Source organism: Bos indicus x Bos taurus, chromosome 16 (genome assembly GCF_003369695.1).
Source record: "Bos indicus x Bos taurus breed Angus x Brahman F1 hybrid chromosome 16, Bos_hybrid_MaternalHap_v2.0, whole genome shotgun sequence".
Taxonomy (NCBI): Eukaryota; Metazoa; Chordata; class Mammalia; order Artiodactyla; family Bovidae; genus Bos; species Bos indicus x Bos taurus.
This window is the reverse complement of record NC_040091.1, coordinates 12,766,402-12,781,196: the sequence shown is the minus strand read 5'-3', so window position 1 is coordinate 12,781,196 and position 14,795 is coordinate 12,766,402. Positions and strand designations below refer to the sequence as shown.

The 14,795-nt window shown below is 41.4% G+C and overlaps 1 long non-coding RNA gene across 1 annotated transcript; it reads left to right on the top strand.

Moving 5' to 3' along the window:
• The first annotated feature begins 1,996 nt into the window (after positions 1-1,996).
• LOC113906389 lies at positions 1,997-7,212 on the top strand. The gene is made up of 3 exons (XR_003514868.1): positions 1,997-2,188; positions 2,638-2,715; positions 6,945-7,212. It is a non-coding gene; the product is annotated as an uncharacterized LOC113906389 (long non-coding RNA).
• The last annotated feature ends 7,583 nt before the right edge of the window (positions 7,213-14,795 follow it).

Here is a 14,795-nt window from a genome sequence, read left to right as displayed (position 1 = left end):
CAGAAATAATTTGAAAATGTCTTACAGAAGCGGAGTGATATTCAGTAATTACAGCAGAAGGCAGTCAGGGTCTCTGTGATCAAGCTCACTGTTTATCCATACCATCTTTACGCCCAGCTTGGTAAAAGATGCATACAGATACATATCCTAACTCCAACCAGGGGCTGAGGTACCGGCTTCTTTGAAATGAGCTTTCCTCTAATACAGTCTGCTAGCCACAGCAAAGTCAGGTAGAACCACGGCATTTCTCTAAGCTGAATGAGGTACATTCACATTCTTTCCAGTCTCTCCCTGACTTCCTTTTCCCTCTCAGTGGGAGAGATGAGTGGGAAGTGGAATCTTGAGTTAGGAGTTTGGGATTAACATGTACACACTACTATATACAGAAAAATAGATAACTAATAAGGACCTACTGTATAGCACAGGAAACTCCATTCAATATTCTATAATAAACTTTTTGTAGGAAAAGAATCTGAGAAAGAATAGATATTTGTATATGCACAACTGAATCACTTTGCTGTATACTTGAAATTAACACAGTATTGTAAATAAACTGTACTCCATTATAAAATAAAAATCAAATTAAATTTTTAAAAGCTGAATCCAGATTCCCGCTGCTCTTTATAATTAGAATTGCACTCATCCTTACTGTGCAATAAGTAAGTCTTCCTCAGTGGCTCAGATGGTAAAGAATCTTCCTGTCAATGCAGGAGACCAGGTTTGATCCCTGGTTTGGGAAGATCCCCCAGGGAAGGGCATGGCAACCCACTCCAGAATTCTTGCCTGCAGAATTCCATGCACAGAGGAGCCTGGTGGGGTTGCCAAGAGTCAGACATGACTGAATGACTAACACTTTCAGTTTCACTTCACTGTGTAGTGATACTATATCCTCATCCTGTTCTTACACTTCAACAAGATGAGATAAGCCTAGAGATGTTACTATTGAATAGCTCAGTATAATATGGGTTATAATAATGTTTGTAGTGCTTATGAATTCAATATGAAATAAAACATTTCCCCCCTGCAGTTTACATTCCATTTATTTTCAGGTTTGAAAATGGCTTCTATTTGGGGGTGCATGAACAGGTAATCCCAGGGATGCGGGAGCCTAGTGGGCTGCCATCTATGGGGTCGCACAGTTGGACATGACTGAAGCAACTTAGCAGTAGCAGCAGAAGAACAGGTAGAAGATGGTGAATGGATCCTAACATACACATAAAAGGAGGAAATATGTTTCCTTTTCATGTCTTAAAAAATATAATTATGTCTTGCAGTTTCAAACTGGATATAACATAACTAGTTGTTTTATTTGACAATGAACCTCTAAAAATATATATGAAAAAAAAAAATGCTTAGCTTTGTAACCTGAAAAGACCAAAAAAAATTTAGGATTATGTCTTGTATGTTAAGTAATTTTTTCATTCTGAAAAGTCACATAAAACAGAGTTTCTCAAACCTGGGGCTGGAAGCTGCTTCATGGAGGGAGGCCGTCCTACGCACTGGACCACGTGGACCACCACCCCTTGCCTCTGACCAACCATGACAGGCCTTTAGCCCCCAGCCCAGAGCCATGACAATGAAAAGTGTGTCTTGAGGTTGCTAAAGGTCCCCTGGGTGGCAAAATCACCCCTGGCTGAGAACCACTGACACAGAATCTACTACTTTACAACTACAATAGAGATAGAAATTCATTTTTACAACATATTTTTTAATACTTTCATTCTGAGCAACTGTTTTGAAATCATCAAGCAAGAGAACACAGCCAAGCTTTGCCAAAAGGATAAAGACATCATCTCTTCCCAAACCATCAAAGGACACCCTGCACCCTGTCATCTGATGAAGCACACCAATGATCCGTTATCTCTGTGTCATAGTCCTGCTCCTCACAGATGCCACAGTTGACTAATCTACTTCCTTCTTCAGAAATGCGACAGCCTAGAAACAGCAAGTGTCAGGCGATTTTTGTCCACTCAGTACGATTTATGTCTCACTAAGCTGGGCAACAGGCAGGAAGACCACAGAGTTGCATTGCAAAAGCCTGTTGGTTTTTCATCTGCTTACTGATAAGGGCTTGACTTTGAGCACACTTTGTCAGGGACATCTTTCAAAACAATTAGTTTTCACGTCTGGCATTTAAGAAGCTTTACGATAACGGCTTAGATTTCCACTGCACAGGGGAAAGACGGTGGTAAGACACTTTGAAATGACTGGATGATAAACAAACCCAGGCAATTTTTTTTTTCATATTTGTCTATTACCTTCTTGTTTGCTCTTTGATGAAAAGCTAAAGTTGTCCAGAGCTCTTGTGTACACCGTTTCTAATGAGGAACATAATGAAAATATCTGCAGCAAAGCCTATTTTTAAGACTAGGCTAACGAGCCACTTATTTCAAGCAGTATTTGATTCAAGATCGTACCAACAATGTCACTGAATTTGATTAGTTCTTAATGTATTATGTTGATGCTTGATTGTGGTTGAACTTTGATCCTGTTTTGCTGACGTTGTATACTGTGTATCAAAGGCCTCAAGAAGGAGAAAGAAACACTGAGTAGCTTGATGTTTGAAAAAAATTCTGAGACACGGTTTCATTCAACAGATATTTTTAAACTTCCTCTACTTCGTATACTTTTTTCTAGACCTCCTGCACTTTAAAAGGAGTTTTCCAGACAAGGATATCCAGGTGGTGCCATGTCTAAATATACCAATGAAAAGAGGTAAAATCTTTGTTAAAATTTATTCCCATCCTTTTAGAGAGGAACCAACAAGAAAAGAGGGAACAGGTTCTTCATCTCATCCTTGGCAGGGCAGATGAGAAAACAGAAAAACAGAGGGAAGTGGAAACTTTCTGGTGTTAAGAAAACTCATCCAGATAATGACATGGACGCATTTCTCTGCATTTTGCAAAGTAAACTTCATTCTTTTGAAAGTTTCCAGTTTTTTAATTTGAATTTCTTGGTGTAGGTAAAAAGATTTTTGAGAATTGTTTTTCCCTCTTTAATTAAAAAAAAATAATATTCGATAGCAACTATCTGAAGAAGGGGAGAAAAAAAAGGAAAAACACAAGAGAAGCCACAAAGCCCCAGCTGCACTTAGTTCCTGTTCACTCAGGCTGGCTCGTGACGTAGGTTTGCTGTATTTTGAATTCACATATTAGAAACATTCATTCAGAGAGGAAACTGGCTTTGGCATAATCAACAGAAGAAAATAGCATTCATAGAACTGTTATTCAAAAAGAAGCACAGAGCTGTACTTCTTGTTCTAATGAACCTTACTTGGTTTAGCTATAACAGGGAGGAAAAAGACTTGTACTTTATGGTGGGTAACTTCTGACCCTGATGCTGGGAAAGATTGAAGGCAGGAGGAGAAGGGGACGACAGAGGATGAGATGGTTGGATGGCATCACCGGCTCAATGGACATGAGTTTGAGCAAACTCTGGGAGATGGTAGAGGACAGGAAGCCTGGCATGCTGCAGTCCATGGGGTCACAGAGAGTCAGACACGACTTAAGCCACTGAACAACAACCACTTCTGACATGAAAATTTGAACAGAAGTTTCATAAATAATTATTGGAATATGAGAAAGAATCAGACCTTGCAGTTTGGGTAGCTGAGAGTTTGGGGTCTCAACTGCTCAAAACAGGGGAGCTAGAAGAGAAAGGCATGCCTTGCTTTGGGGACTTTGCAGGGCCCAGAATTAAGTTATCTTGTTTCCTCCAACCACAGTTCTGGGCTGCACTTTAAAAGCAACTCTGTTTGTAGCATCAGTGCCACAGCTGAGGTCCCCAGGCTACAAGTCCTGTCCTCAGGCCGGCCCCTCACTAGGCCCTGTCCTGTTTCCGTGTAGGGTCTGTAAGACCCTCCCTGGACTGAAGCTGCTTTGAAGTGACACCTCATCTCTCCACACTGGATCTAATTGAGTGCAGTGAAGAATAATTCACTTATTAAAGACATTCATGCCAACCTTTCACACTAGAAGCCTACATCTCAGAACTATGGTTTCCAGCTGCCATGGTTTCATGGCATTAGGCTGCTGTATGCCATATACCACTGTTCTGTTCATAATATTTAGACAGTGCCATAGTAACACATAAAATACGACCTCCAGAGGTCTGCATTCCTCCCACTCTGTGTCAAGTATTAGAGAAATTCCTGAGGAAGGGAGCCATACTACAGAGCATCTGAACTGTTCCCTTTATGGTAGCGATTGCAGAAACCTAGAGCAGAAACACGTCCTAGGATTCTATATTCAGTTCTAGAAATGTCCCCGTGTACTTGGAGTTTTCTGGTTTTATTTAGAAGGCATCAAGAAATTCTCTCATTTAATTCTATAAAGAGCTACTAAAATCTCACCACTTTATAGTTAATCTTCTTTCTCTTTCCACAGTAGGAAAAACAGATTATCATCTTTTATTATCTAAGCGTTTTGTATAAAAGTATTAGTGGAGGTGGGCTTCCCTGGTGGCTCAGTGGTGAAGGAACCACCTGCCAGTGCAGGAGAAGCATGAGACACAGGTTCGATCCATGGGTCAGGAAGATCCCCTGGAGTAGGAAATGACAACCCACTCCAGTATTCTTGCCAGGAAAATTTCAGGGACAGAGGAGCCTGGCAGGCCCCTGCCAGGGGGTCGTAAAGGGGTCGCAAAGAGTCGGACACGACTGAGTGCCTGAACACACAGGTATTAGTGGAGATGACAGAGATGCAAATATCTAAGACCTGGTTCTCTTTCCATGTGCTTCTTGAAATTTGGAAGTAAATTTCTCATTTTGGCTTGCTTTTTGCCCAGAAAACAAATATTTACTTCACATTAAAATAGGTTTTCTACAGTGTCAGCACAAAGATTTTCTTTTCTTTTCAGCAGCTTAAAATGAGAAACATTTCTTTTCTCAGAGTTTCTCCAGAAGTAGCTCAGCTGGTGGTTCTGGCCCAGGGTCTCTCATGAGATTTTTTGTGGTCAAGCTGTTTGCCGGGGCAGCACTCATTGGTTTTCATATTCTTGGCTTTGTTATATAATGTTCAACATATTCTCTCTCCTCTCTTTTTAAGTTTAAATTCTCTGTACCCTTTGTCATTAAGGTATCATCAACATCCCTCTGACTGGAGTATTTTGCCTTCACCCGATTTCCTCGGAAAGCAAAACCACTGGTGGAAATAATTCCCATATTGTCTTGATCAGGAAAGAGCTCCGAGTGAGGTCTGGTTGTCAGGCTAGGGCCCGAGGCCACTCAAAGCCCCCAGGCTGCTCACAGTTGGGCAGACCCAGCTATGATGGAACACGACACTCAGTTCTGGTATTTTCTAGGAGAGGGGGAACAAAAGTGCACACGAATCCCTCAGACCTCTTGTTACGATGCAGATTTGAATTCCTTGGTTCTGGAATGAGCACTAGCTCCTGCATCCAGCACAGAGATTTTTAAGTAAATACCATTAACTACCTCCCCCGTCACCCCCATCACTGTGAGCACTCCCCTCATCTCCTCCTCTTCTCCATCAACCTTGTGGGGCAGGTCACTATTTCCTATCTGCATTTTGTTCCAAATATCTTCCTCAATATTATTCTCTATTTGCAAAGGCACTGCTTATACCCAGATTATGTTTCCTCTCACAGGGTTAGCAAAGTAGCCTATGACTTCACTTAGTTTCAAATGTTTCCTGTAGTATTTTACAGAACACACAATATTTTACATATTCATCACATCTGACCCTGAAAACAACTCATGGTAGGCCAGGCAAACATTATCCAACTTGGAAATAAGGAAACAGGCTCAGGAAGAGTGAACTACTTTCTCAAGGTCATGAAGCTATTAAGTTGCCGAGCTGAAACTTCAGGTCTAAGTTCCAGTTCCCCAAACTGAATCTGCCTTCTTAAAGCCAGATAACTGTGCATGAACTACATGCCAAGTCACTTCGGTGGTGTCTGACTCTTTGTGACCCCACAGACTATAACCCGCCAGGCTCCTCTGTCCATGGGATTCTCCAGGCAAAGTACTAGAATGGGTTGCCATACCCTCCTCCAGGAGATCTTCCTGATCCAGGGATCGATTTCACATTTCTTATATCTCCTACATTGGCAGGTGGGTTCCTTACCACAACTGAATCTGCCTTCTTAAGGCTAAATAACAGTATCACCACAACAAAACCCACTAACGCTTTCACATCTTGAAGACATATGGCAATTGAGAACTGGAAATGGGGTACAGATTATTAAATTTAACAGCCCTAACTCTATACCTGGTAGCTCCAGGAACTCATGGACTCTAGAATGTGTCCAACATTACAGAACTAACTATAGATTCAAATCTACAGTTACTACAGTCATCTGTAGTTATCTATACAACTGACAGTAGGCTCGAATCTACTGACTTCTGCTGCACTTTTCCATCTCACTCCCTTAAAGACCCCTGGTGCGGTGAGCTTTCCATGACATGTGCGGATAACCCAGCCAAAGTTAGTTTCTGCCAGTCTCAGAGACGTGCCTCTGCCGTGGATGGGTTTTGTCTCCCGCTCTGCAACAGCATTTGTATCACCTCTGGATGGAAACCCCACCGCTACAGAACCTGCAGACATGCCCCTGCATTCTTTCCAAATCCAAGCCTTAATCAGGTTCTCACGCCCACACACAAGCCCTCTCTGATGTCCCAGGCCCTCAGGAAACCTTTCCTTACTAGTCCTCAGACATCTGCAGCTTCTGCTAGGCAGTCTCGTACTTGGCACCTTCTCGAGGACCCATCCTGGGTCCTATATGTCCTCACGGTGCCATCCCAGTCATGTCAACCTTTCCCCCAACATTCAGGGTTCTCCTCGCCAAGGACTATTGATACATGAAAGGCTACTTCTCCCTGGAACATCCTTCCACATATTAAACCATCTTGAAAATTCCCATTTAGCCTTTCCTTGTCAGTTAAGACACTGCTTCTCTTGTGAAGTCCCTGCTGATGTTTCCAGATGATGCAGGAGAGACCTCTTCAGGGTTCTCAGCACATTCTGGACGGCGCCCCCTTGGATCAACTGTGGGATCACACTGCTAGTGTCTGCATGTATGTTTCCCACCGAAGACTTCCTCATCATGGACACAGTCATCTGCTTCTCCTCTGCCCTGAGTACATGGCCCAGCACAACCAGAGCTTAAGATGTGATAAATGAATCAAAAAATGATTTGCATGTGCCCGTAAAAATGACGACATTTTGTGTTCTATTAAGCCTAAGAAGTAAAAGTGCTTTGTCGCTCAGTCGTGTCTGACTCTTTGTGATCCCTATGGACTGTAGCCCTCCAGGCTCCTCTGTCAGTGGGGATTCTCCAGACAACAATACTGGAGTGGGTTTCCATGCCCTCCTCCAGGGGATCTTCCCAATCCAGGGATCAAACCCAGGTCTCCGGCATCGCAGGTGGAGCCTTTACCATCTGACCCACCAGGGAAGCCCTAAGAAGTAAATACAATTAGAAGTTTAGAGAGGAAATACTCATCGGGAAGCAGGTCTTGGGTATCACAGGCCCGGGCCTAATTCCTCCAGCAACTACAAAGCCAGGCTAAAGAAAGACCAAGAAGCATCCTGTTGTGATACTACTGTTCTTTCGGGAGTCAGAGATCCTTCTTACAGGCAAGCTCTCACCTCCAAAGACACTTTTCCAGAGTTACAGCCACTACCCTCGCATTACAACTATACCGAACTGCTATTCTCTAGCTCCCTAGGCGTTCTGAAATCCACATTATTAAACTTTTTGTTCTAAGAAGACCCTCTACCCACTCCCCAGTGGACAACCTTGTAGTCGACCTTTCCATAGATAGCAGTTAGCTTATTTTTTGTGACAACTGTTCTGCTTCCATATAGAGTTAACTTCTTTTGTTTCCAAAACCCACAGGCATAATTCTATTCAAGGACTCTGTGTCTACCTATCTGTTAGACCATTAACTACACAAAAGCATGGTATTCACCTCTTTCATGTTTAGTTTTCAAAGCTCATCAATGGTTAGTCCTTTTCAAGTATACACTAATCCACTTATAAGATGGGGGAGGGGAGAAACCAGGAGGAAAGTAGAAAGACACTTTTGTGGTCAGTGTTCTGGGTGCAAACTAGCTTCTGTTGACTTAAAAATTTGGAAGTACAGCAGACTCAAACTGATCTTCCTTCTGCTAGTGAGCAGTTGTGGAAACGGGAGGTGTTCCTGCAGCAGCAAATTTCCAGGCCCTGTTCCCTGGGTGTCAAGAGTCAGTGCTGAGCTTGAAGCTATGGGAGTCTGCTTTTCAGCACCCCTAGAGTTGGAAGTCAGCCACAGCAGCAGCAGCGATAGCTACTTAATTACCAGCGATTAACACCTGCATTTGGAGAAGGAAACGGCAACCCACTCCAGTATTCTCCATCCTGGAGAATCTCATGGACTGAGGAGTCTGGCAGGCTACAATCTATGGAGTCGCAAAGAGTCAGACACGACTGAGTGACTAACACACATACACACACACACAATACCTGCATTAGGGCTCAGGGAATTGTTCTACAACCTACAGCTCTAGTAAAGCTCTCAGACATAGCAGCCTCCCAGTGGGGTCATTCTGGGGTCAGTCCTGGGGGCCCAGCCCAGACTCCTCTCCCATCACTTCTAATATATTAAGCACATCATTTCCTGAATTAAAACCCTTCTCACTTAAAATACTTACAGTGATAGTTTCTGTTTCTTGGAGTTCATCCTATCAGATCCAGTAAGAGGGAATAAGAGGAGGGGTGTGTGGGGGTAAGGCAGAGGGAAAGCAGAGGGAGAGGGGTGTTCCTGCCTGGAAAAGCTCAGGGCTGTCAAAAGAATTTACAATTTGTTCTAGGCAACACCTGATGAGAGTCCTCTGACCTCCGTTTCTTAAGAGTATTTACTAAAGATTGTTTCCAACTGTGAATCATTCCTCTGTCTCTTTCAGAGGTATTTGTACTTCCTACTACTCAGAATTGCCCTTTCTCAAGGACTCACAAGCCGTTCCTTTCACAGGTAACCTTGAGGACGGACGGGCCTGCCTCCCAGGCTCCGTTGAGGATAAAGTGCTAACTTCCAGGCCTGCTACTAGTGGACACAACAGTGGAGCCTTCTGCACTGACCCACCCCTTACAGTTTCACTTCCCTGACTCTACTGGAGACCCAGTCACCCCCCGCCTCCTCCGTTCTGCCTTTAACAGGCCCCACATCTCTGTGAAAATCTGAATGGAGTTCAGCGTTTTTTCGCACAGTCAGTATTTACTGAATTAAATCTGTTTTCATCACTTTCACTAATGTCCAGCTGTGTTTGACAAGAGACAGTCTTAACTGTTCTTTTTCTTCTACTCTTGTTACATCCGCTTTTTATCCAATGAATTACGAACATAATTTATTTTTTCTATAAAAATGTTATATTGGTTTACTTTATAAAGATTAGGAAAGGCCACAATGATTTGCTAACGATGGCTATAAAAGCACATTTTCTCTATATATTTTAACAAGGGAGATGTTTTCCAGAATTCCGGATGAATTCCAGAGATTCTATCCAGAATAGTTTTTTCTTCTGATTTTTTATCTGAAATCTGACAGACAGGGTAAATACCTCAAGTACCAATAAATATTAGAAATTTCTAGCGTACTTAGAATTTCAGGTTAAATACTAATGATCAATGACTCTTCAAATTTCACCTGCACAACTTTGATTTAGTATAGGAACTATAAATTATGAAATCAGTCAGTTCAGTTCAGTCACTCAGTCGTGTCCGACTCTTTGTGACCCCATGAATCGCAGCACGCCAGGCCTCCCTGTCCATCACCAACTCCCAGAGTTCACTCAAACTCACATCCATCGAGTCGGTGATGCCATCCAGCCATCTCTCCTCTGTCGTCCCCTTCTCCTCCTGCCCCCAATCCCTCCCAGCATCAGAGTCTTTTCCAATGAGTCAACTCTTCACATGAGGTGGCCAAAGTACTGGAGTTTCAGCTTTAGTATCAGTCTTTCCAAAGAAATCCCAGGGCTGATCTCCTTCAGAATGGACTGGTTGGATCTTCTTGCAGTCCACGGGACTCTCAAGAGTCTTCTGCAACACCACAGTTCAAAAGCATCAATTCTTCGGTGCTCATCTTTCTTCACAGTCCAACTCTCACATCCATACATGCCCAGTGGAAAAACCATAGCCTTGACTAGACGGACCTTTGTTGGCAAAGTAATTATGAAATAAACTCATACTAATAGAGTCATTTTTGCCAACTGGCAGCAAAAAGAAATCCCCATTGGTGATTTAAAAAGGAAACTTTCCAGATTAGAGACAGAGGTCCACTCTTTCTTTGACCCTGAATTCTTTGAAATTTCTAATACACATTTATAAGACACAACTAATTGTGATTTCATGTAACTGTTAGGTTTTGCATTTGCAGGAAATGAGTAATTATTCAAACATGCAGAGTCCCATTATTTTCAGTTCTCTTGAGAGGATGAAGACAATTGTTTAAGAGGGAGCTGTAGATTCTTAGCATTTTAAGTTATACTCACTAAATGTTTCTGACATGGAAGACAAACACTGCTGACAGGTACAGTTCTGGTTAGGTTTTTAGAATGTTTGAGAAATTCCCCCGTTGACTAAGAATCTATTCACTGTAGTCCCAGAGAGTTAGTCTCTGGACATCCCCTTTGAACTTTTTTTTTCCTTCATAGGGGTTCATGCAAGGAACCATGATTCATTGAATATTCTTTCCTAAAAAGAAAGCACCTCTATGGACATCTTGAAAATTTCCAGTAGTAATAACCTTATTATAATTTTCTCATAATTCCTAGTCATTTATAATGAGGAACCCATGAAAAATGTGAACAACTTGTGAGCTGTGGCCTGAGAATCAGCAGGTCTCAATTAATCCCCACCTCCTTAACTCCCAATGAAGTCTGAAAATCTTTCCATTTCCAAAAGAAAATGACTTTTTCCCCATCTAACCTCATAAGAATACCAAAAAGATGAAAAAAGAGAAATAAAAGAAAGAGAACCTGTACCAAACTATGTGAAATCTTTAAGAGAGATTAATATTTGTGGCCTCAATAGTGGGATTATAATGGCAATCATTAGGAATAATAATATTATAAAAACTTTATCATCTTCATTATAGAGGAAGGTAACCTCTTGAAACTATTAATATAAATGTTATTTCCAATTGTGCAACTTTTTCTTGACATAAATATTCTTGCATTGCTATGCAATACCAAGTTAATGTTTTTTTTTTAAAAAAAAGAAGAACCAGGCAGTAGTTAAAGCAGTAAAAACATTTCAATTAGAGCATTGTAAGAGGAGAAAAGAGATCTCAGGGTAGATCTGGACTCAATTCTGAATACAGCATAGGAGACTTGGGAATTTATAGCCAAGGAGCAGAGTGGGGATCAGTGGATGGAAAATTACTAATAGGAAATATCAGGGGTAAGGGAGTATTCTGGCTGCAGTGACATAATAGGAGTCTCGCTGAAGACAGGCCAGATGATCAGACATCACCTGGGGGTGCTGGGGATGTGGGAACCAATCAGATACTCACAGGGATTGGATAAAGATGACGGGGGAGCCTCGCTAAACTGACTTAGCAGGAGTCTTGCTAAAATTGGATTTTTTAAGAAAGTGCATAGATGAGCCTAAAAGAAGGTGAAGAAGCACTGAAGTTTAGTCAAGCAGAGAATCTTTGTCATTAGAATCTCCGTTGCTTAGGAAATTTTCTGTATCAAGAAATTTAGCTAAAATGACAGATGGCATGTTCCCATCTTTTTTTAAGACTTTTTAAGACTTAAGACTTTTTAAGAATATGTCACTAAGAATACTAACTCTATTTCACCCTATCACTTCTTTGTTATACATTAATAGCAGTTGGAGAAAACATGCATATATGAAAACTACATGACTGTCAAAAGCAGGAAAGTACACAGGTGGGATGAGCCTTCCTGGATATAATTCTAAACTAAAACATTACTTAGGTTTCCATCAAAATCCCAACCTGAGATGGCAGCCAAGGCAACACTGTGAACATAACAGAGGCAGATGGCAGAGCAAGGAAGGACCTGTATCTGAGGACTGCTTGAAGAGCTCAGAGTTCCCGGGTTATTGAGTAAGTCCATTAGAGGAACTTTGACCCACCCTCCAGTAATACTGCAAGGCGGCTCCTGGTAGATAGAGCAGTTTATGGTTGCCAGGACCCATTTAACAATGATCACTAATGTCACTCTGGAGCTGACTATAGCTCAGATCCTGAACTCCTTATTGCCAAATTCAGACTTAAATTGAAGAAAGTAGGGAAAACCACTAGGCCATTTACATATGACCTAAATCAAATCCCTTATGAATATACAGTGGAAGTGACGAATTCAAGGAATTAGATCTGACAGACAGAGTGCCTGAAGAACTATGGACAGAGGTTTGTAACATTGTACAGAAAGCCGTAATCAAAGCCATCCCTGCAAAAAGGCAAAATGGTTGTCTGAGGAGGCCTTACAAACAGCTGAGAAAAGAGAAGCAAAGGCAAAGGGGAAAAGGAAAGATGCACCCATCCGAATGCAGAGTTCCAGAAAACAGCAAGGAGAGAGAAGAAAGCCTTCATAAATTAACAATGCAAAGAAATAGAGGAAAACAATAGAATGGGAAAGACTAGAGATCTCTTCAAGAAAATTAGAGATACCAAGGGAACATTTCATGCAAAGATGGGCATAATAAAGGACAGAAATGGTATGGACCTAACAGAAGCAGAAGATATTAAGAAGAGGTGGCAAGAATACACAGAAGAACTATACAAAAAAAGATCTTAATAACCCAGATAACCACAATGGTGTGATCACTCACCTAGAGCCAGACATCTTGGAGTGCGAGATCAAGTGGGCCTTAGGAAGCATCACTATGAACAAAGCTAGTGGAAGTGATGGAATTCCAGCTTCAAATGTTTCTCTCACAATCCAAAACCAGAGGAATTTAGCTCTGTCTAGCTGTTGTGGTTGTCTCATTACTTCTGAAAAGTTGCAGGAAAATGAGAGATGGGTTAGCACTCACAACTTTTCAGATTTTAACTTTTCAGATTTCATGTGTTGAAATGATTCACAAATTATTAAATAAGATCATGACCAAGCTGGAAATAAAACTAAAAGGTCCCAAAGTCTATTTTATTTTTTAAAATGTATTTATTTGTTTTTGCCAGTGCTGGGTCTTCATTGCTGCGTGAGCTTTTCTTTAGTTACGGCAAGCAGGGGCCTCTCATTGCGGTGGTTTCTCTCGTGTGGAGAACAGGCTCTAGGGCACACAGGCTTCAGTAGTCACGGCACGTGGGCTCCGTAGCTGTGGCTCCGGGCTCTAGGGCACAGGCTTAATAGCTGCGGTGCATGAACTTGGTTCTTCCATGGCATGTGAGAGCTTCTCAGATCAGGGATGGAACACAAGTCTCCTACACTGGCAGGCAGATTCTTTACTACTGAGCCACCAGGGAAGTCCTTGTTTTATTTTATTCATTTATTTTTTTTAGTGTTTTTTTAAATTAAATTTATTTATTTTAATTGGAGGCTAATTATTTTACAACATTGTATTGGTTCTGCCATACATCAACATGCATCCACCACGGGTGTACCCGTGTTCCCCATCCTGAACCCCCCACCCACCTCCCTCCCCATACCATCCCTCTGAGTCATGCCAGTGCACCAGCCCCGAGCATCCTGTATCATGCATCGGACCTGGACTGGTGTTTGACTTCACATATGATATTATACATGTTTCAATGCCATTCTCCCAAATCATCCCACCCTCGCCCTCTCCCACAGAGTCCAGAAGACTGTTCTGTACATCTGTGTCTCTTTTGCTGTCTCACATACATGGTTATCATTACCATCTTTCTAAATTCCATATATATGCGTTAGTATACTGTATTGGTGTTTTTCTTTCTGGCTTACTTCACTCTGTATAATAGGCTCCAGTTTCATCCACCTCATTAGAACTGATTCAAATGTGTTCTTTTTAATGGCTGAGTAATACTCCATTGTGTATATGTACCACAGCTTTCTTATCCATTCATTTGCTGATGGACATCTAGGTTGCTTCCATGTCCTGGCTATTATAAACAGTGCTGATGATGAACATTGAGATATATTTTATTCTATTTTAATACAGCAATTTGTAAGAGTATTTCATTAAAACATGAAAAATCTGGGATATATTTGGATATAAACATAAATATGAACCATAAACCAGAGCTATTTAAGTAAATCAGTAATGAATGTGGAAAAAATATCAGAGAATTGATATAGGCATAAAATCAGAAATGAAGTAATATAAAATCAGGCAATTAATAACTCTAATTTTACTTTTTCTTCAAAATATACTTTATTTCTTGGAGCAGTTTTAGGTTTGCAGCAACACTGAGGGGAAGGGATTTCCCATTTACACCCTCCCCGTTCTCCATTATCAACATTCAATCTACATTGACACACCATAATCACCTGGACTCCATAGTTTATGTTTCACTCTTGGTGTTAAACCTTCTGTGGGTTTGGACAAATCTGTAATGACATATATCCACCATTATAGTATCATACAAAGTAGTTCACTCCCCTAGAAATCCTCTGTGTTCCAACTATTCACGCTTCACTCCCCACTAACCTCCAGCAACCACTGATCTTTACACTGTCTCCACAGTTCTGCTTTTTCCAAAATGTCATGTAGTTGTAATCATACCGTATGTTAGATTGGCTTCTTTCTGTTCAGATTGGCGTCTTTCACTTGGTAATATGCATTAAAGTTTCCTCCATTTCTGTTCGTGGCTTGATAGCTCATTTCTTTTTTTTTTTTTTTAAACT